Genomic DNA, 24,039 nt, shown 5'->3' on the forward strand with positions numbered 1-24,039 from the left:
ATGGTCATATAATTTTCAAGTATGCGAACCTGATAACAAAGCTAATAAATATGGGCCATATTTTTTGAACAGACACATCATCAGAAAGGTATCTTCTTGCATGCATTTTGCACTACAGCCTTTGCCTAACTGCATTCCTTTCCTCCTTTTTTTTTTCTTTTTTTTTTTTTTCCTCAAGATTCAGAACAGGGATCTTTCTTGATTCAAAATCTTAATTCCTAACTATGTGCTTTCTTCACTATTCCCTGGTCTTTCATATCCTAGTATTCTGAGCTGCTACTGTTACTTCTATAGTGATAGAGTACCAGTAAGTATTTCTGGAACACCTACATTCCACTGTAACTACTGAACAATGATAAAAAAGCTTAATTCTTCACACTCACTAGTTATGAAACATTTCCTTCTAATGTACCCCTTCTGTTTCTTTCAGCTATATGAAGCATTCCTTCCTTCTTTTCCTCAAACTGCTATCTAACAAATTGTGACACCTGTAAATCCAACCCCAGTTTTGAAATATCTCTAGAGAATTTAGCAACAGCAATTAAGGGTCTTTTACTTATTTATGAAACTATATTTACAGCCATTTTGGAGTGGCTTTAACTTAATGCACACAAAGCAAACTAGATGTATTTAGTCATCCTTTCCTTTTCTAAACATTTGTTGTGGTTAAGGAATGGTAGTCTTCAGTTCAGTGCCCCACCAGTACTCTCCCAAACCAATACCACTTGCCTGATCTTCTCTTCTCCCTCTAGCAGGATGGAGTTGAGAACTGGAGGCACAAAAGTTGACAAGCACATGTTGAGATAACAACAAGTTACTGGAAACAGCAATGAGATATGTAAACGCAGAGTAAGAGCAACACAAGTTCTACCTGGATACAAGGATGAATTTCTTTACTGTGCAGGTGACCATGCACTGGAACAGACTGTGCAGAAAGACTGTGGAATCTTCCTTACTAGAGATACCCAAGAACTGTCTGGACAGACTCTTATGCCATGTGCTCTGCAATGGCCCTGCTTGAAAAGAGAGGTTGTCCAGATGACCCACTGTGGACCCTTCCAATTTTAAACATTCTTTGAGTCTGCGTCTTTTCTCAGCCACAGTAAATGTTTAGTGCATTGTGTGACTTCAAACTAATTTTCAACTGCCCATGGAACAATTCTGTCACTTGTATTTTCTCTACCTAAACTACAACACACAATTTGATTGTGAGAGTTAAATCTCTCTCTGTTTCCCAGGCCATTTGTTGGTTTACTTGTTTCAGAACAGCCATACAGGATGAGACCAAAGGCACATCTAGTTCTTCCAGTGGCAGCCAAGAGTAAGTGCCCAGAAAGGAGCTTAGGTGCAGAACAAGCCCACAACACTACTTCCCCAGGGTAGTCTCACAGTGATGCAAGATTCACAAATATTTTAAACCAAGATGACTAAAGCCCCCCACCTTTATAGTCTTTACAAGCAACACCTGAAAACAACGACCTTCCTCTCTACAACTACATGAAAGGAGGTCATAGTGAGGTGGAGTATGGTATCTTCTTCCAGGTTATAAGTGACAGGACAAGAAGAAATGGCCTTAAGCTGTACATGGGGAGATTTAGATTGGATATTGATAAAAACTGCCTCACTGAAACGGTAGTCAGTTGCCCATGGAGGTGGTAGAATCACCATCCCTGAAAGTGTTCAAAAGGCATGTGGATGTGGTACACAGGGATATCATTTAGTGGTGAACACAGTGTTACTAGGTTAATGGTTGGATTCAATCTCAGAGATCTTCTCCAGTCTTAGCGATTCTATAACTCTACGAAAAATAATAGAAGTGCTTTCCCTTCAGACATGAAGATCATCAGACCACAAAATACTAAGGTCCTAGAATTAAGTTAAAAGCTATGATGTTTTTCTCCCCAAATGATTAACCCTAACACTCAAACCTCATTTCCATGTAATTTCTTCTGTTTCCTCCAATCTTTTCTTTCTCCATCTTTTCTTGTCACTTTCTACAGTTTTCTTCTTTCTCCCATCCTACTGACTAGCACTCTTCTTCTGTGACCCAAAAGGGGAGGGGAAACAGAGTAACTTACTAACTTAAAAGACAGAATCATGATCAGCCACTCATGAAGTCAGCTTCTACGGAATTAAATCAAACTCAAAGCAGGGCACTTGATAGGCATTTTCAGACAAGAAAAAATATATACATAAGCAGTCATTGCATGACCTAAGACAAAGAAGTCATTATAAAATAACAACTTCATATTAAATAACAAGGTAAACAGGGCAAGAAAGGAAAACAAAGCATGCAGGTCATTTTGCTCCTAGGGAAGACACAAAATATGGCAGCAAAATCAAGCAGGACTGCAGATCCATTTGGCAAGGACAACGACTCACACTGGAACAAAACATGGGATGAGACAGAACTAGCTAAGTTAATTATCTACAGATCTTTAAAGGACTTGAGGAAGAAGGCAACTAGCCGTCTCCAGCGAAGCCTCCTTACCCTTAAGTAGGAAAAGACAGGCATACACTAAAGGAAAAATCCTGGCAGTGCTTTTATTGAGGCATAACTGATGATACAGGCTGACCAGCAGAAAGAGCTGCATGAATCGGACAGCCTGCATCTTAAATGGGGCACCAGTCAACACAGACCTTCTGGAACAGCAGTAGGGGCAGCCTTTAACTAATAGTTAAGATGTAAGGTATGCAGATGAGATAACACACACAAACTCACAAGCGAACTGAACCCACAAAAATAACATTAGTTCAATTCTTGTACAAAAGTGGTAGGCCTCCTGGCAACACATGAGAAGAATGCAGTTATGAAGAGTTCTGAAAGAGTTCTTATATGAGTGGGGCACTTTTAAAAACTGCAACATAATTTACACTACTGAAATATATGAGCTGCCAGCAAAGCTGTGGAAGCAGGGGAGGCAAGTGTTAACATTACTGCAAATTCAAATGAAATCTTTTGAATGCGTGGGGGATCAACACGTAATTTATGAAGTGCAAACAAACCTCACTTCAATTCTCAACTTTCTGATTAACTCTTCTACATGCTATCTTTGAGTACATAAATAGATACATTTAACCATTTAAATCCCATTAAAAACCACAGAAACTGTGATAGATACCTATTTTATAAATATGCCAAAGAAATAAAAGTACAGTGAACCAAGGGCATTTGCTTGAAAACTTACCTGTAAGGGTACTTTGTTCAGACCTTTACAAGCAGCTCAACTAACTTTGAATATCTACAAAACCAGCCACACTGCTATTCTAACATCACCAAAACCTAAGACGACTGTAATTATTTAACTATTAACTAACTCTAGTACCATATTTACTACAGAAAAAAAGCCTTAATTATGAAGGTTGGTGCATTCTAGTTTTCGATTACAGTGGTTTCACATTAGCTTAAGTCTGTGAAATTTTGTAAAGCTCAAGTCTTATTCTCCCTTTCACCTGGTATTCCTAATTGCTCCCTACTTGCTCAGCACTTGTCTTTGTACTGGGACAACATTCAGTAAACCAGTTTCAGTTAGCACTGTTTAAAAGTTTTCAGCATTTGCTGAAGTTTTCTGCATTTTTTGACTCCAAAAACACAGGATTGCTAGCATAGATGCAGAGACATGTACGGGAACATGCTCCACTCTAACTGCCATACACCAACTTGAAAACCTATCCTACTTGAAAATACACCACAGAAAATTGAAGTTTCTCTACATCTGCAGAAAAACCAGCAGAGTTAAGAAAAAGCTGGTTTGTGGCTGGAAACTTCTACTTTCTTAGAAAGACACTAATGGAAAATCTGAAAATAAAAGGTTTCATATAGAAAAAAGGCCATGAGCATACTTTCTACATAGTGAGGCCTTTAATTTAACCACAAATATCCGTAGAGGTTCAGCAGACATTTGCAGGGATTTAGATGTAATATCCCATTGCATTCCACTTTAAGAAACACAAAAAACGCCACACTTTAGAAAGGTTGTTAGACACGCTAATTAGAATCTCAAAGTAATAATCAAAAGGAAATCAAAACCAAGCAATATGATTTACCCTAGTGCTATGATTATTCACACACAGGTGCAATTCAAGCAAATATTTTCTTTGGTGTGAGACAATTCTCCATTTTTATATAGCAACAAAACTGAAAGTCACAATTATTATATGTAAAAGTGCAAAAAAGAACAACATAATAAAAATAACAATTATAATAATAATAAAAAATCATGGCTTAATATAGTTGGAAGGGATTTATGGTGGCCATTTGGTCTATTACTTCTGCTCAAAATAGGGTCAAATTATACCAGACTCAAAGCCTGTCTAGCAAAATTTTTACCATGTTCAGAAGTGGATAGTTCACAACTTCTCTGAACAGTTTGTTCCAGTGTTTAACTGTCCTCCTGATGAAAAAGATTTCCTTAGTAACCTAACAAAAATTTTCCACGCTCCTTGCGTTTGTTTTCTCTCATCAAAATATTCTGTACCTTCACAAAAAGTCCAGCTGCATGTTTTTTATAGCCCCCCATCAGGTAGCTGACGACAACAAACAGATGTCTCCTTAGACTTCTCCAAATTAAAACACACAATTCCCTCAGCCCACAGTACATCATGTACTCCAGCCATATTCATCTCTGGTGGTACTTCACTGAACTTTTTCCAGCATGCCAATGTTGGAATGACCTAGTATTAAGAAGCTTTGAACTGGGATGCACAGTCAGACAAAATTAGATAGAAGCCTTTAACATAGAACTTTCTTTTAAAAGGAATGAATTTTAGTGACATCAGTGTTAAGATACTCAAGAAAAATGCGGGCTACACTTAGGAAATAATTGAGCATGCCCTGAAAAACAGTAATCACAGCAACTCCTGGTAGACTGAGAGCTGAACTGAATACAAATTTTCAATGTGCTTCAGCAGTAAATACATCTTATAAGCACTACCTATATGTATGGATCAGATTATGTGTTCTTTATACATACACATGTATAATACACACATTCAATTTTAGTTATATACTTCAAATATATAAAGGACTTAGTCACTGTGTGGAAACTTTATGTACAACCTGGCGGAAATTAAAGAAAAAAAAAGTACAGTTCTATAGTATCTGCATTTATTTACGATTAGTCTAGTTTAAAGACTCTCTAGATAAATTACAAACAAAAAAATGCTTAACAACTGCAGAAGTTCAGGACTACATCAAAGAATAAGGATATAATTCATAAACATTTGCTGTTTCTGTTAAGTTGTACATATTTGACACAATCACGAAACTTTGCAAGTTTCTAACTTGCAAAAGTCTTCTAAACAATTCAAGACCTGCATATGAAAGAAGTAACCCAAATTTCTACTTTTATATAGGAACTTTGCTGTGCAACAAAAACAAACACAAAGTAGCTGGTTCAGTTTTAAACTTTCTTTGAGCTAACATGATTTTTTAAAGCAGTGCAGACCAAATTTTAAAATGAGAGAACCCCTTTCTTTAAACTTGAAGGATGTTTCATAATACTCTACAATAAACTTTGCTAGACTACATGAGAGAAAATAACATTTTACTTTCCAAGTAACATCAATGATCAACAAACTCAATCTGCAAATGGGGGAAAAAACCTAACACACAGATGTAGACTGATTCCTGGAAATAAATACTCTCTTTCTGGATTCTACACAAATATAGAAAAGCATTTAAACCACTTTTTTTTTCTTTTTTTAACCAGGATACATTGTGGGATGATTACATCAACCAGCAAGTTATGTCAATTAGACAAAAAAAAAAAATCAGAGAACCCATTTTAGCATGGAAGAGATGTGACTAATTGCAAAATGTTTGGAGATTAAAGGTTTTTCTTCCTTTGCAACTACAGTAAACTATGTCTCTGCAACCTGATCTGCCAGTGAATACAAGCAGGGACTATAACCTCTTTCATGCTGTCCAGTGTCTGTCCTCCAGCCCCTAGTCCTCTGTTATATTTAGAAGTTTCAAGTGGAAATGGATATGGAATTTTCCCAATATTTAGCTTACATTGCAAGAGAGTTCTGGGACATAGAAGCTTGTTAAAACTGAGACCAAGAACTTCAATGTTTTAACAATAAACAGGACCTGCTACACAGAACTATTGTCAAAGTAACAAATCCAGTGTGTGCTAAATGGTGGTAATCTCCAAAAGGCTCCATCTGATATTTTACCTAGAACAATGACCTTTTAGTAACCTACTTATCGCAGCAATAACTCAGAAATCACTCTAAATAAAAAGATAATACACATAAAACCTGCCTCAATTTATTAAACTACCACCTGAGTCACATATTACTCAAAATTGTATAATAGCCACATACCTCAAAATGAAAATGGTTTAATTCAAATGAATTCAAATAAATTTTGCTGATTTCACGAGGTTGACTGAGAGACAAAGAAGTGAGGGCTCATATTTGAATCCTCATAGAAAAAAAAAAAGAAATCAAATTAAACAAGCTGCATCTCAGCAAGATTAGGGAGTCTAACATGCTTGATTGTTGACTTGCTTGATGCATATTAATCTAATGTAAATTTCAACTTGAATTCCAAAAGAGCAGAAACCAGGTTTCTAGTGATAATGCTGAATCTCTTGCATATAGGTGTCTGATTATTTATAAATACACAGGAATAAAAAAAAAAATAAAAAAAAAAAAAAAAAAAAAAAAAAAAAGTGATCCAGATGCAGATCCTCTTCAAAAGCACTTCAAAACACTTCCTTAAAAGCCACTTCAATGGCTGTAAGCACATTTGCAGTTATGATTATTCTTTCATTCTTAGTATTTTAGGGACCTTATTTTATAGTGAATGCAATCGAATAACAGACTCCTCGCTTTGATGAAAGCCGCCTATATGTTGTATCTCTATAAGAGTATTTATTTTAATTTTAATTATCTCAAGTACTGCAACAATACTTAGCAACTAGGCACAATGATGTTGTCAGTTTAATGGCCAGCTCTTCTCACTGCTGCAGAAGTACTAGAAATTAAACAATGACAAATAAAAGCTTACTGGCATTCTTCATCTATGGTATCCAGCTCCAATTAGTTCAGTTGTCCTTTAACTCAATCAAAAGACCATCACTGCAGCACTGAAAACCCCATTTCACTGAGCCCTCTGGAATGTGTCTGCTAAGCCTTGGAGGTGGAAGAAAGTGTCACTACTCCAAACCTTTAAGCCTTCTCCCTCGTCAGTGTTTTCTGCTTGAGGACCTCAGTCCTCTTTGTTTGTAGGACATGTTGGTAAGAGTGACAGCAAGCTTCACATACCTTCTCATCCCAGCCTTGCCAAACCCCTTCCTATTAATGTTGTCTATCCCACCATATTAGCAATCCTATTCTACAACCAAGCAAACACAAACACTTGGATGTTTGTCTTCCTTTTCACTCTTCTTTTATGTGTTTGTGACTAATTGATAGATTGGGTAGGAAACTTTTGCCAAGTCACTAATGCAGGAGGTACCAGCTGGGCAGTCAAAGGCTGCCCACATCCTGGTGAATAGAGATGTAATTGAAGCAAGGGTGTTTTTTCACTATGACCAAACCGGATGAAATATCATTACATCTTATTCCTTTTACAAATCCAAAGCAGTCCCATATGCAGTCCAACTGCCTTCCTAGAGCCATAGTTGCTCTCTAATCAGTCCTTTCTGCACTGCCTTTGCTCAGCTACTGAGGGCCACTTACTGGTCCTTTATTTCACAAGCTTTTTAATGCAGTAGCTTGATGTAGGCAAGTGATTAAACATTTTTCCCCTTTCCACACAAATGCAAATACTTTGCTTGTATTGGTCCTGCAAAACGTCTAAATACTTCTCAAGCTGAGCCTTTAGTCCAGCAGTACTACAATTATGCTGGCAGCTAAATTCCCTTCCATTTTTTTTCTAGTTTTGTTCCTCCCTTCTCTTTTATACATCATAACCCTCTCCCTGCCCTGAAAAAGACAAAAGGAAAAAAGCAGAAGAAAAATAAACTAGATTTTATTCTTTCCACTTTACTCTATATCTCTGCTCTATTTTGTATTTTGTGAAATTTCCCCACTTTAAGTCCTTTTCCTTGTTTATACAGGGCATTAGCCATTTCCTATTTCCTCCTTCCTTTCCTAGCAGCTGGACTCCTCAAAGGAACTTGTACTGCCCCTTTGAGAGGTTTGGAGTTTTTTTTCCTTTTGGTAGAGGACAAAAGAGCCAGCTCTCCCTGGTATTTCATTTCTTTATCACTCAAGAGCATGCAAGTTGCTTTCAGAGTTGATAATCTTCAGTGTCTTCTTGTGTAACGGCTCTCAAGTCAGTAATTTTAAACAATCCACTGCAAGTAGAAATTATTGATCTGACTATTTATGTGACAACTGAACTTTAAAAGACAGGATTATCTGCAAACAGGCAACACTCAAAGAGTGACTTCTAATGGGGAAACAAGTTAAAAATTTATATAAATCTTAGAATATACAAGGAAATATATCTAGAAAAAGGTTCTAGAAAAGTAATTTCCATGTAATCACTAAAGGTAGTGTTGCCACTGCCATTTTTTTCTTACTTCTGCACTGCAAATTACTTCATTTCTGCCAGTGATTAAGTTTAGATTATTGATTTCATTAGTTCCAGCTCTATTAGTGAACTAAAAATTACATAAGAGGTTTTCTTCATCTCCTGTTTTTTTGTGTGAAAGAAACACACGACTGCAGATGTCAAATGATGTGTTGCTGTTATCGAGTCTACATATCATGCATCTGTTCCAAATAAATGGTCTAGTCATCATAGTAGTCTTGACAGTAAATATGATGTTCTTAAGTCAGCTAGGATTTTCAGGTTACAAGGACAAAAACGAAAAGACAGAAAAATTACCAAACCGACACTCCCACATAGTCTGTGTAATCCACAGCTGACCTGCCATTTCTTTCATTACTTGTACACACAATTTAACGCTTTAAGTATGGCTGTAATCATATAATAAGATTTGCTAAAGCCAGACTTTGTGTGAACTAGTCCAACACTGGCATTTTGATGATCTACTTGCTGAACATCAAGAGTACTTTCGAAATGTTTGAAACTAGCAGAAACAATAGCATTGGCCATAACGCATTTGGAATGTTCTATCACATTCTGAAAGCATATGACATTCTATTCATTACCTAGAAGTGACTCCAATATTCCATGAAACAGAGGCATGTCGTAATTTAAAATACAGAATGCCTAATGTTATGTATGTATGCAATGACACCCTATGCCATCTCATAAAAACAACAGAATTGTATAACATTTTACAGTAAACACTGCATTCACAGTAGTATACTTAGGGGTTTGTAATCGTTTCATAACAATTAGTTGTATTATGTAGTAATTCACCCAGTTCATAAGTACTATGATCCAATATATTAATTACGACTTCAAAAGGGCCTCATCCATTACATATATAAACCAAAACTTTAAAATACAAGTATGTAGGAACAAGCAGGAAATGAGGGATCACAAACTGTAATTGCAAAACCAATCCTGTACGTGATCTGTGTCAGTAGATGGAGATGTCAAAAATAAAAGGTTTATTAAACTGCTACTTTATTCCATCACATGGCCTAAAAAATGAAAGGACTACAATCTGAAATACATATTTGTGCTTATTCCCCTGTCAATAAACCATAAAGGTATTGGTGAAAAAGAAGCAAGGAATGTGTGCATACATATGTAAGACACAGCATTTTCTGAGGAAATAAACACTAGCTTGGAGAAAATTTCAGTTTGCATTATGAAATCTTTATTGCTCACATACAGCCAGAGTGTCTGACCCTCAACCACGGTGAATCAAAACTGAGTAAAACACTTGCAGATAGCATGAATGCCTGCCTCAAACGCCTACCAGAATCAACCTTTTCCTAGATCAATTGTCTATACTGAGGTTATAAAAGAACATTTCCAAAGTCTTATCACAAAGGAGCTCTCTACTATCAACACAGCAGCCTCACTGAAATTTGACATTACACAGTACTTTCCAACAGTTACTACTGCTGGAAAAATTAAACATGTACTGTAACAGGTAAAGTTAAAAAGACATAAAAGGACCCATCTGTACCTTCATACAGAACCACTCATCTACCCACACTTTCACAGAACATTCAGTTCACTTTTGTGACACTTCACAGTCAAAGCAAGGACACTTGTAACCTTAAGAATCACTAAATACTCCGAGTTGGAAAGGACCCACACGGACCACTAAGCCCAAGTGAATGGCCTGTGCGGGGATTGAACCCACAAGCTCAGAATTATTAGCATCGTGCTCTAAGCAACAGAACTAATTTCAGGGTTTCTTGAACATTCTTCATTGCCTGTCATCTGTATTTCTTTCCCTCATTGGTAATGACTTCCTATCATTCCCCTTGTACTCAGATCAAACATCAGTTCTCATCTGCTACCAAGCAACCTGCCAGTTTCTGTTTTCCTTCCAGAAAAAATATCGATACTTCTCCTGCCTCACACTTCAAAAGAAATTCTAATCAAAATACCACACCTTTACCCACTAAGGCTAACAGAACTGAGTCTTTTCACAATCTGCTTTGCACAAGCAATTTGTTTCTTTCACTAACAAATCAAAACTAATTTCTTCTTCAAGAGCAGCAACAGTTCTCCTCCAACTGAAAATCAATTTTCCAACTCCACAATTTTAATATAGCTTAGCCCAGCTTGCAAATCTAATCATATTTAATGTGCTGTAAAGTGGTTTTTTGTTACCTTATTTTCTTCCTATTTTCTCTCCAAAGACACTCAAAACTTGACTGGGGAGTTGGCTATAGTAAATATGATGACAACAGAAAGACAAAAGGTTGTTTCAGCAATGTAAACTGAAAGACAAAATAGTTGGCTAGATTTGGGCCTTGAAGTTTGATTCCAAGAAGGTTAGACAGTGACTACTGTCAAGATCAGAAAGCAATCTTAAAACCTACTTGATTCAGAGCAGAACAGCTAATGGCTGTTTTATTGGCAGCACCAGAGGAAGAAATGTAAGAAAGCAACAATGCCTCAGCAGGAGAGATGTGGCTGAGCATGAGAGAAAAGTTCTGAAAAAGAAGAGTAAAGAGATAGTAAAAAGGTAGTGAACAGAGAAGCATCTGGAGGGATGATGAGACAAAGCTGTTTATGTTCTTGCTCTCTCCTTACTTTAAGCCCATATTATTTCCAGAATCCTATTCAGTTCCTGGTTCTGCCTGTAAATTCACCTCATGCTCCACTACTTTGAGATAGGAATGAAGAAGTATTTTTGCTGTTGTGATAAAAGAGGAAAATTCCTTTTCTTACAACACTGGAAATACAACCATTTAGAAACAGTATGGTTATATTATGCTTATAATCTTATATATATTTTATAATATATATATTTTATATTATATCCCAATGTCTTTGACTAAGATCGTCCTATTTGTAAGTTCAAAATAGTTGTCTTGTGTGTGGTGCAGTATCATTCATATTAGAAAATTCAAATCAACAATTTAAACAAACTTTTTCCCTACCACTTTCTGTGTAAGCTTACCAAATTAGTCTACAAGCCCATTTAACCTTGTTGCTGCATCTTGTATGTTTTTGTCAGGAAGGCTTTAATACTTTCTTCCCTTAATTTATCTTCTTTCTCCTCTAAGTGCCATCGGTGACAATGATTTACCTTCCTACTTCCCTGACAGCAAGAGGATGTGCAGCAGGTTTTTTTGATTAGTTTCTTCTTCTAAAGGCTCAGTGAGTAACTGGAAATTATGTCTAGATGAGAAAGATTCTGTACCAAACAATAGGTAAGTATTCTAGAATTACTGTAATGTCTTATAAAGAACTGTTTGATGAGAAATAAAATTTCCTTCTTAACCAGAAATAAGCAAAATATTGTTTCAATCAGTAACACCATAGTGATAATTCATGCACATTTACTGCCTCTGAACATATACCTCTGCCTAACAGGGGAAGTAATTAAGATGTTATTTTGCTTAATAATGGGATTTCTTAAAATTTCTTCTTTCCCCTTAACACTTGCTAATCAAGAAAGCAGCCTAATAATTTAGGTCATCATAATAAGAAAAGAGTCAGGAACATGAACTTTAAAAAGCACTATAAACCAGAAAGATGTGGAAACAGAAGGCAAGTGTTCTAACATTACACACATACTTAGCTCCTCAAGTACAAGAGCAAATCTTAGTAAGAAATGGAACAATTTTAGACACAAACAATATCACTAGTATAAGCTCTAAATTAAACACATTCAGAGGTCATTAAATTATGCAAAAAATGGCATACTGATCTATGGTATATTTATGTTCCTTGTTGTATTCCACAATTAATGTTATTTGTATGCAATAAGATTACAGAGAAACTGTTAAGATAGGCAAATATTAGAACTTGACTTGTGAACTTGCACTCACCAATCTGGCTTGATGAAAGAACCAAATTGCACGGGCAATTGAACTTGTAACCAGTTCTAGGAGACATTCATTCCAGAAAAACAGTACGCTTTGGTCTCAACAGCTTGAATTTTAATGACCTGACAAAAACAAGACCATAACACCCCAAAAGTTCTAGCTGGTTTAACAGTCCATGAATCTTAGAGACTCAAAGAGAAAATTAAAAGAAACCCAACCAACCAAACCAAACAAACAAAAAAAAGAAAAAGAAATCAAAACACACAACAACAACAACAACAACAACAATAACAAACACACACACCAAAAAAAAAACCCAAAAACCACCCACAAAAACCCCACAAAACAACAACAAAACCAAAAAACCCAACAAGCAAAAAATCCCCAAAACAAAACAAGCCACCAAAACCCCCACAAACTCACAAATATGAATATGTGTGTTATATGCATGTAATGTATAATTAAGTAGTCAGTAATCTAATTGCCAGACAAATTTATTTATTCAAATTTTAAAAAAATCTTCTTTAAGTTATGATGGAAATTAAAGAGAACATCTACTGTGTTATTAGTATTTTATTTAATATTAATGTTATTTAGTATGTTATGAGTAATTAATAACACTTAACACTCATGTTGCACATTTACTTTTTAAACTGTTGTTCCACATGTTTAATCACTCAAGGAGCCAGAGTTCTCTGCACTAATATTTTTAATTAAACAAGACACATTATGGTGCATTTTTATACAAGAAGAGATGGAACTTAACGAGTTCAATCTAGACTTTGAATTTTAATTAATTACATTATGCCAAAAAGCACATTGGCTGTAGTTTTCTACTACAGTAATTTTTAACTTACTATATGCAGTTGAGATGCTGCATTTCCAAAATAGAAATGTAACAAAAGCACAGGAAACCGTCGAAATAAACTATAGTAGAATGAATGCTTAGTCAATTACATGAGCTGAACAGCATGTTTCTGGTCACAGTATCCTACAAGTATTTAAAACAATCATAGTTCATTATCATGTGCTTATTTTACACAAACTGGGGCCAAAATATATTCCCAGTTTGGTTGTTGGAAAGTGTCTGGCCACTGACTATCTGGCTTTTATTTGGAAATATGCCAATATTTAGATCTTAGCTGAATTAAAAATTCTGCATCTAGGTCTTAATCCACTGCCCTAACACAGAAAAAACCACTGGTAAACAGGATAAAGTTCACTCCAGAGGCCACCAACGTAGCTGGAGGCTGTAGCCCAGCCCCTATGAGGACAGACTGGGAAGCAGGGTCTATTCCACCAGGAGTAGACTACGGAAAGCTACCACCAGTACCATCATGGAAGCTTTTGAGAAGATGGAGCGAAGCTCTTGTCCTCCATCCACAAGAGAAGAGACAACAGGAGCAAGTTGAAACACAAAATATTCAGAGAGGATATAAAGAGAAAGTGTGACAACCAGACAATGGCCCAGCAGCCAATGTGCTGTGTCCATCCTTGGAGATTTTAATGACCTACCTGGATACAGCTTTCATGCCTGTTATGATCTTCTTACTGACCCTGCTTTATGCAGAACTTTGAAACAGAAACAAACTGAGGTCCCCTCTTCACTAAATTATTCTGTGGTTCTATACATACAATATCTGTCTTTAACTAAGTTACATTATTTGACTAAATTTAGGCTTTAGCAAAATTGTAACTATAACCTCCTAATGGTTCTCTTTAAAATAAACAATAATCTTAAGAAATCTTTCCATGTCTATTAGCTGCCTGTCCACTGAAGATCAGGGATGATATGCTCTTGTTTTCATTCTGCGTGTCCCCTGAGCATGAAAGGGGACCATCACTTTTCCTGGCTTCAGAGATATTTATCCCATTAACTGCACCATAAAGGTGACTTTCCCTCAGGCACTCACTTAGAAACACGTCTGCTACATTGCATCGACTCAAAATAATACCGTTTCTTATCCGAGACATACTACAGATGTCAGAGAGGGAGTAGCTCAACACATTAACACAAAGCACCAAGTGCCCCACATACTGTTCAAATCCAATGCTCTTCTGTATTTCCAGAAATGGTTTCAAAAAAATCTAAATATAAAGCTTCTCAAAGGCCTTTCATTGAACTTAGTTGAGCAGTCCATAAAACTACTGTAAGGATAAGAAACCAGACAGTCAATGCCTTCTAGCACATTGCAGCATGCAATTAATGAGCTGTAATATCAAATGATGACAAACTTCAAATATCCTTCTAAAAAGTCTGATTAAAAAATAGTTCACCATTCTGCACAGTCATAGCAACTGCACAATCACATCACAGCATAACAACTACAAAAAGAGACATCATGTATTATCAATCTTTCCAAAAATTTCTACCTCAGATTCAAGAGTTCAAAAAAATTGAGTCAAAACTCACCAAACCACCAAAAAATTGACAAAGACTATAATCTTTTTTAAAAAACCCCCCCAAAAAAAACCCAACAAAAAAACACACACAAAAAAACCCCAAACAAACAAACAAAAAAAACAACAACAACAACAAAACCCCACAAAACAAAACCCCAAAACAACAACAAAGTAAAAACTTTTTTTTGCATTCCAAAGTGAATTTAAAATTCAGCTTTGTAGGTTCACTGGCAGAATTATTGATAAGTGTCATGGTTTTGGAATGGTATTCCCAATTTGGTACTCCCAATAAAAAAAAAAAAAATCCTGGCTGCTCCCTCCATGTCCCTGCTCCAGTGAAAGAAACAAAAGGCAGAGATTACAGGTTGATGTAAGAACAATTTACTCCAAACAGCAATTCTAAACAGAGATAAGAAAATGGATAGTAATAGGAAAAGTGTTAATAACAGAAGTGTACAAAAGAGGGTGATTTACATGCAAAACATTCCCCAAAGGTCCCTTTGAGGGCAGGTTCCCTCTGCCCACCACACTTCATCTTGACCTGAAGCCACACCCTTCTTTCCAGAAGTGAGATTGCCCTACTTTGGACAGGATGAAGTGCATGGTAGAATAACAACCTAGACACTGCCACATGGCTCTAGGCTCCTCGCAGCCACTGCAGAAAAATTAACTCTGTCTTGGCTGAAACCAGGACAGTAAGATAGCAATCTCAGCAAGTGGCAGAGCTCTTTGGAAAGAAACCTGGAAAAAATACCAAAGCCCAAGAAAATTATGGCAGGGCTTATTGATGCTGCAGTCTAAAGATATCCTTCTAAACACTGTTAATACATGTGAACCAGCTAGGGTAGCAAAAGCCATGTGAAACTTTCAGTGTCCTGTATGTTTTAAGCTGCTGTGGCTTCCAGCTGCTGAAATATGAGCTGAGTTCAGGTACACCTATGTGTGTTACAATCACACATGCAACTACATTGCAAATATAGCTTCAAATTCATTTGGTTCTGAGTGATACTGGTGTAATCTCATTAAACCTCAGCCACATAAATCCCTCAATTTATTAATTCTCTACTTTGATGCACATCTATTGCATCACACTGCTTTTAGGTCTGCCAACACGTAACAATGAAAAGTGAAGACTCTAGTTCATTTTCACATCCACTTTGCACAGTGCCTGTATGTTTTATTAACTTTTGCATTCTTGTTATCACTAACTGAAGTCTAACATGCTTCTCCTCAGCTCCTGCAAGTATGCTTACAAAACACTCGCTGAAATTCAGCACAAGTTTATCATCCTTTCAACGTCCACAACATGGTTTTACTGTGCTAGGCTCCAATTCTAGGGAAAGACAAAAAAGACAAATAGGAATAGAATGCCCTAATGTTAGCCAACCACCTTGAAATCACCTTTAACTGAAGAAACTAGGATAAAAGCAACCAGAAGTACATTTTCACAAGCTTCCTGACAGAGAGCATAGTTACAAAGGTTTATGAAGACCCAGGTATATGGCAATTAAAAGATAACCATGCACCTATTTACACAGTAGTTAGAGTAGTTCCAAAGTCTGTCTTTTGGGAGCCAGCTGTTGCATTGACACATGCTTTATTGCCCACAGCCAAGGATCTGGTTCTTGTGCAATCCAGTGCCCTCCAATTCCACTGGGAACCCAACATATCTTTTGTAGCTCAGTCCATCTTTGGGGTTATCCAGGATGTGATTACACAACATTTTCTCTGACATTGCAAACCAGCTTAAGAAGTTATCCTGTCCGTTACCTTTCCCTTGTGCCACTTGTTTCAAATGAGACAAAAAAAAGAAATTTTAACTTAGGTCACTAGTGATACAGTTTACAGCACAGCCCTACAAAAAGCTGTTCTGTTTTACACAACCGACGGAGCAGCAAATTACAGTGTTTGTGAGAGGCTAAGGAAAGAGAAGTCTTGAGACCAAAGAAAGGTTAAAAGATCAGTTAATACACCTCGTGAAACTGCAACTCCACCTTATTCTTGGACCTCTGTGACTTCATGGTTTATAATTTCCTCTTTATGGTTTATAAACCCCTCTTTCATTAGGAATTAATGTTTATTCTCCAATTGTCTTTGTCCTCAAATGCTCTTGCATTGGTCTCGCAGTCAAATTTTACCTAATACATAACTCAAACAACACCTGCAGCCATATCTCTGTAGCTGAACCCATGCAAGTAATCCCATGATTTCATGTCGAAATTAAAAGGCCTCACAATATAAACAATATAAACACTTGAATAACTGAGGCCTCTAAAAATAAATGATAAATACAGGTACCAAATGTACTGTATATTTATGTATCAAGACTGGATATTTAGAAGTCAAAGGGTTTCTTACTTTAGAAGTATCTGACAGTACTATAAACCCAAACTGTTGCCAGTGTTATGACACACTGAATACTGAGGAACATTTTTGTCATAACTATCAAGTCCTTGTAGTCAAGCAAGACTAATGGATATGAGAGATGGAAAATACTCATTCAAAGAAAACTAGACCTGTACAATTACACTATTCTTCCAAGATTATCTGCCCACCAAAAAACCCCTCAAAATTCTTGCATTGTTTCTGGTGAACAGGATGATATAGACTATGAAAAAAAAGGTCTGAAAAACTGATTTAGGCTGATTTGATAGTTACTCTTACTAAAGACTACAAAAATATAAATCCTTGAGACAAACTAGGTCACATAAAGAAGCATTTTAAAATTTTTAATTATACATGCAAAAACTTTAATCACAACACTTTGAACATGTATCATAAATCCATTTACTTAAAACATCTGTAAAAGAATTTCTTAAGTCCTGAAATCTACTGCAGCTGCTCAAGCACATAAGTAGAATAAAGGCAATACCAGCTAAATCAGCTCCACTGAACTGTCAATAAAAAACCTTACATCACAAACAACACATAGATCAAGAACTGGGGTAAATTTCAGAAAAGATCCCATGTGGGGTTGCATGCAGAGCAAGAAATACCACACCATACATATTTATGCAAGCATATAAGCACTTTCAGAGTCCTAGCCTAAAAACAACTTTGGTGATAACTGGCTTACATGAGACTTGTGCAGGATCAAAACTGAGAGCTAGCCAAGCTAAAAAACCAGAAGACAGATACTATCTGATGTCAACAAACACAAAATCATAAACCCCTGAAATAATAACCTGCAGTTATTCCCACGTGACATTAAATTTTAAGCCAAATGTAAGCCAGATGCAAACAAAACAACCACTCACAGCTCAACAGAATTTCCGCTTAATACAGGCACATAAGACAAGAAAAAGTGTTCTGATGAAAAAAGGAAAGATAATGAAAACATTGTCAATTTACCTGGAATATTGTCTTTTGTGACATTATAAAAAACACAGAAAAACATAATCAGTTCATAGATCTGTATGAGCTATGAACAAATACTAAAGAAAAAAGAAAATACACACATATATCCCCCCTTCCCCCACTCCTGAAAAAAAATCACCACACAAAACCAGAAGAAAACCAAGAAGACAGAAAATCAAAGCACCAAGAGCTAACACCTCTCTTCCTAATAAAAGGAAATGTGCAACATGATTAAAAAGCAATCTACTAACAACAAAAGGAACCCTGTAATACTATGGTGGAAATCATTGTCAAGGACACATGCAGAGTCAATTCACCTCAGAAAAGGATGTCTCTATTGATTCTAAATCAATAGTTGCCTGCACAAGATTGGACTCTTTCTTTCTTACAATCAGATTTAAAGATCCAGCTTTGACTGTGTGAAACACTTAACTACATAACCAAAATCAGATGGACAATTGCCTTCTAGGCAAGTCATTCTACATAACACATGGGGGTTATCAGTGTCCATGTGAACCAGACCTCTCTGCATCCAGTACTGCATAACCCACAGAGCTTGACATTTGAGTAAGGCATCACCCTTTCTCTTTGAGCATCTTACAGGTTGCAACTGACAGTGACAACCTACCTTACACTTGTACCTGTCACTGTACTGATGCACACTGCACAATCCAATCTCTAGATGAACACAGTATACAGCAGAAGGCATCTATTTGTATGAGGCAAATAAAACTGGATTGCAGTTCCTTCAGAAGAGCTACTATAAAGAAGCTTCTTTGTGTATTCACATTTTTTAACTTTTTTTTCACATCTGCATAAAGAGAGACCTATCTTTCAGAATAATTTTGAAAATCTTATATTCAGAAATTCAAGAAAGCTTCTTATTCACCTTTTGATAAAGAAATTTAACTGAAGCAAGTTAAAGAAATACAAATGTAAGCATGACCTCACAGGTTGACTTAGATCATGCTAGTATTACTCATATTAGTCATCTTACTGGGGTCATGTTGAGAACCTCATAGGACATATGAACATGTAAAAATCCACCAAAATCAGTGCACAGCCAGGGTCAGAGGCTTTGAAACAGCAGCTGTATTAACTCAAATGAAAAGATATAACTGTGTACTTGCCTAACAACAGTGATAACATTTGCATGAAAGTCTAGGTAAAAAGTAGTAGGTGTGTTACAAGAACAATGCTAGCCTGTAACAGAACAGGAGCACTAGGATAGAATAATTTGGGTTGAAAGGCACCGCAGGAAGTCATCTAGTTCAACCTCCTACTTAGCATTCCAGTTACTTTTCTTAAAAAAGCCATCAGATTTTGGTTGCCTTCTTCCAGTTGTTCTTTGGTTTTTTGGTGTGTTTTTTTTTAAACATCATTTTTTAGAACAAATACTTGGTTTATTATTGCCTGGTCAATTCTGTTAATTGCTTTTTAATTGCAAGTTTTTAAACTTTTGATAATCTCCTATTCACAATGAGCATCATTTAATTACTGCCTCTGTTTAACAGTGATACATTTCTGAATTTTGTTTCCCTTTTAAGGCTCTTTGAGATGAGACCTCAGGTTATTTCTTGTAACTGCAAACACAGTCACTTAGCTTTTTGTTTACATGACGTAAAACTATAAAATTGACCCAAAGCTGAGATAAAAAGAGACCAATGGCAAAGCAACAATCTCATTCAGCAACTGCTTTTCTCCTAACCTCAGAAAGAGGATGCCACTGCTAGTAACACATGGCAGTAACATTCACTTAATACTATTCTGTGGTCGTGCATAACATTATCTCCATATAGTTTAGAAAGAGTTATTCTACAGAAATGTCAACTTTTTACTAGCCTAATCATTACTTTGAATAGCTACAAGTAAAAAGAGGTAGCAGCCTCCTTTCATTTTCCATTCTGCAGCTCTAGTCAGTCTGATTCGACCAGCAAGGGTGTTGGACCATTTTCTGCATTCCGTGTACTTCTTGCTCATTACGACTTCCCCTCCCAGCAGCAAATACTACTTCCCCATGTTGCTGTTGTTGGCATTTACAGAAAATGAAAATCTGTAAATAAGCCAAACTTAGGCTTCTCTGGAAAGTATACCTCTACCTAAAATCCCAGTTATTTCATACAATAATACTGAAGTTGTTTAATTTAAAAGTCTAGATTTACACCATGTTAGTCACTCTGGATGCAGTCTCATCAAGCAGAAGACAGTAGTGGCTACTGTATTCCTACTGACTCCTCAAATTACTGCCACAAACCCTAAAAGGGAAGAAAAATGGGCATGCCCGAAGAACATCATTACACTGTTTGCACCATATCAGTTATGATGAACACTGAGATGCAGGAAAGGAAAAGAAAGTTAATCCATGTAACTGATATAACTGATCTAAAACACCTTTAAATGCCCACAAAATCTCTCTATAGTCTTCTGCCCATACTAATTTTCCATAAAATAAAAACTTAAGAAATACTTCTCTCACCTAGTTACATACATGTTACATTTAACTAGCAATAGAACAAATGAAGAAGTAGTTACTAAATTGGTAAGCATTGCAAAGCTAAGACATACTCAAACACTGATCACGAAGCAAATAATCTCAAGTGCAAAATCACACTCAAAAATGTTAATAGCCACTGCAGTCTTCCCAATTAAGTTTCCTTCTGTCCAGCAACCAAAAGGAATACCATCAACAATTTTCAGCACAAAACAATTTGCAAATAACCAAAGGAAGGTGTTATTTTCTCACCCGTCACTGATTTCAGAAGTGAGAAATTTGAAGACAATACCACACTTAAGCTCTAATCAGACTTCAGTTGAAAGAAAAAAAAATCGGAGGAAGTTTTGTCTGAAATTCTTTTCTTTAAAGAAAATAGTCTTGTGAAAATTAATTAAATCCATTAATTCACAGCCTACGGAACACTTCCCCACGCAGAAGGAAATTCAATGGAGGCATATAGAGAAAAACCACAAATATGTTTTTTCGTGACTGCTTGCCCTCCTTCTGCGAAGCGATCTCTTTTAACGGCGCAAATAAATGTTCGCAAGGAAGTTCTCCCGCAAAACACAGCACCTCCACCGACGAGGCGCGGCAGCCGCACTCGCAGCTCCCCCGCCGCCCAGGTCGGCCCGGCCCGCCCCCCGGAGCCCTGTTTACGGACGGGAGGGAGCCCGCGCCGTGTCCCGCTCGCAGCCCCGGCGGGCAGCGCCTCCCGCCCCGCCCGCCCGGGGGGAAGCCCCGCTCGCGGGACGGGGCGCGGAACACGGCGGTGCCGCCGCCACCCCGGCCACCCCCAGGGCCCCGCCGGCGGTGCTGCCGGCCCCACTCACCGCTGTGCGGCGCGGCGCGCAGGCAGCGTCCCGCCCGCTCCCTCCCCATGCACGGCGGCGCCGGCCGGGGAACGCGGCGGCAGCTCCGCGCCGACCCGCGCTCCTGCCGCTGCCTCCGGCGGGGCGGCGCTCCCGCCGCTCACGTCATCGCGCGGCTGCGGGCGGGGCGGGCCCGCCGCTCCCCGGCCAGGCGCTGCCCCCGGGCGCGCCCGCTCGGCGCGGGGCTCGCCGTGCCGGGCGGGGCGGGCCGTGCCTCGGCCCGCGGGGCACCGGGCGGCCCGCGGCAGGCGCGCCGCGGCTCTCGCGGGGAGGCGGCAGCCCCTCGCCACAGAATCACAGCGTACTCTGAGTGGGGAAGGGCAGGGGGCACACAGGGATCATCGCGTCCAGCTCTTGGCCCAAGACAGTACCACCCCCGAGAGGCACGTATGTGCTTGAGAGCGTGATCGAAACTCATCTGGAGCTGTGTCAGGCTCCGTCGGCACTGGAGAGGGCAGCCGGGTTTGTCAGTGCGAGAAGCGGAACCGCTGCCGAGTGTTCTGTTGGCCCCCGCAGCGCGCTCAGCGCTCGGTGTGGGCAGCAAGGGCTTCTCGCCTCCGCGGGTCTCCTCCGCCTGTAGGAGCCCGCTGACGTGAGGGCTGGACGCGGTGAGGCGAAGGGCATCGGACCAGCGGGTGTGAGGGACAGATCTGGCCTTGTTCAGCCATGGTAAACAAGCAGTGCGTCTTTGCTGCGGTCTGGGTGCACAGTAGTGAGTGTGTTAGCTGGGCCAAAGAAAAATGTACGGTTGTTTTTTAAGCAAAGTGTGTATGTCTGCTAGTTCTGTCCCACCTCCTGTGATTTACTGCACGGTTCTGACTTCTGAAATGCACACTTTTCTGTCACTTTCTGTGTGATGAATTTGTTTATTATTTTCTTGTCCATGCCAAGTAAACCTTGAAGCTTCACCTGAAAGCTCAGGAACTGAGTTGTCTGTTAAACAGAGGAAAAACGTAAGTTGGGACAGGGACGAACTAAAAAGCCACATAAAAGTTTGGTGGATAATGAGTCTCAGCAGACTGGTAACAGGCTCACACTCATGACATTGATGATTTCAAAGAGGGCTGTTACATGTCAGCTAGCAATTTGGTACTGTCAAAATGTAATTCTTTAAGAACAATCTTACTTTGTCATGTCACTGTCATTTCTATGATGTGATGCATAGTTTTTTGCTCTGTACAGAAGAAAAGAGTATGCCCATGTACTATAACATTATCTCACATGTCTCATGTCCTGTGAGATCATCTCACAAAATCTAGGCTGTTTCAGAAACTAGAAATTATATCAGTGGGTACATGCCTTTGTTTTTATGGAATGTGCAGTGTAAAGAATACTGGTGATTTGACACAAAGTCAATTTTTGTGCATGTTTTCTTCTATAACATCTAGTCCTTCATCTCAAAGAAAGTTTCTGTGGTATCATATCTTCTAATAATTTGCTTTTCAAATTTAATGTCTCTTCTCAGTTTGCAGTGTGGAAAACTCACACAAACATGCTGCAGTGACACTTTCCTATCTCTGACTCTTCACACAAGAGATAGGAAAGAAACTCCAAAACAAAAATATTCTGATGCCTCCCAAAAATAATCACCTAATATGCCACTGATATCCAGGCCACTCAAAAGATAAGGAGTTCATGTACTACATTGGCTGGGCTCACTGCATAATGTAAGACTCTGCTTATCAAGATTTCTGTGGACAGACACCTGCAAATGCAAAAAACTCTACTAAAATAGATGACAAATCCTTATATTGTTAAGTTTCAGTAGGTTGCCAGGGTCAGGTGTAGTTGGATCTGCAAAATTTCTCAGCCTCTGGAGTGATAAATCAAACCATCACTTGCTTCGATTTTGAAAGTCCAATCTGTGTTAGGACTCCAAACAGCTTATAGATAGCTCCAGATAGCTTATGTAATGATGCCTAGATTCTCATATGTTTTCTACTATAAACCTGTTTTAGTATAACATAGCAAGAAACAGTATTGTCCTATGAAACACCCTTTTTTATTCCATTCAGCACTGTTCCTTACGTTCATCAAAGTTCTTGCAACTACATCAATTTTCAACAAATCCTTTAAAAGGCATCTGCACTCAAAAGCTGTGAACACCTCAGGTTTTGCATCTATCTACCATTTAAGCAGTCCCCTTCCCTTTTTCTTTGCTAAATGATCACGGTGTCCATACATTTGCATGTTAATATGCTTGGACACAAGTGTCAGCCTGTGGGAGTTGAAGTACCGTTTATCTCCGTACTGTTCACACATTTCATTTTGCATATTCACCCTGTGGGAATACCCTCGTGTGTAGGATGTAGTAACAGAGGCATAACCACAGAATCCAAAAACATGGATGCTAAACAACAAACTTAGTAAACATATTCACAAAACAATGGACAAAAATACCACTAATTATACACAAAACATATTTCTACAGGAAGTGTAGCGGCTTCAAATTTACTTTGCTTTTCAAACCAAGTTATAAACTTGCCATCTGTGCAAAGGCTTAGTTTTACTTACTTTATTGCT

At 38.1% G+C, this 24,039-nt stretch overlaps 1 protein-coding gene across 7 annotated transcripts in view; it reads right to left on the minus strand.

The window, feature by feature from the left end:
- The window catches only part of JAK2 (Janus kinase 2), an 89,693-nt gene extending 68,077 nt beyond the window's left edge, over positions 1–21,616 (minus strand). For 2 of the 7 annotated variants that reach the window (XM_063421931.1, XM_063421925.1), the window contains exons 1-2: positions 21,478–21,593; positions 12,397–12,515 (exon numbers count right to left, since the gene is read on the minus strand). The gene's annotated coding sequence lies outside the window, so the exon portion shown is untranslated. Of the gene's footprint in view, positions 1–12,396; positions 12,940–20,896; positions 21,219–21,477 lie in introns of those variants that run through there. The other 5 variants (XM_063421924.1, XM_063421929.1, XM_063421926.1 and 2 more) reach the window with 5 other exon arrangements.
- Between the last annotated feature and the right edge of the window lie 2,423 nt (positions 21,617–24,039).

The sequence above is a fragment of the Prinia subflava genome, chromosome Z, assembly GCF_021018805.1.
Source record: "Prinia subflava isolate CZ2003 ecotype Zambia chromosome Z, Cam_Psub_1.2, whole genome shotgun sequence".
NCBI lineage: Eukaryota > Metazoa > Chordata > Aves > Passeriformes > Cisticolidae > Prinia > Prinia subflava.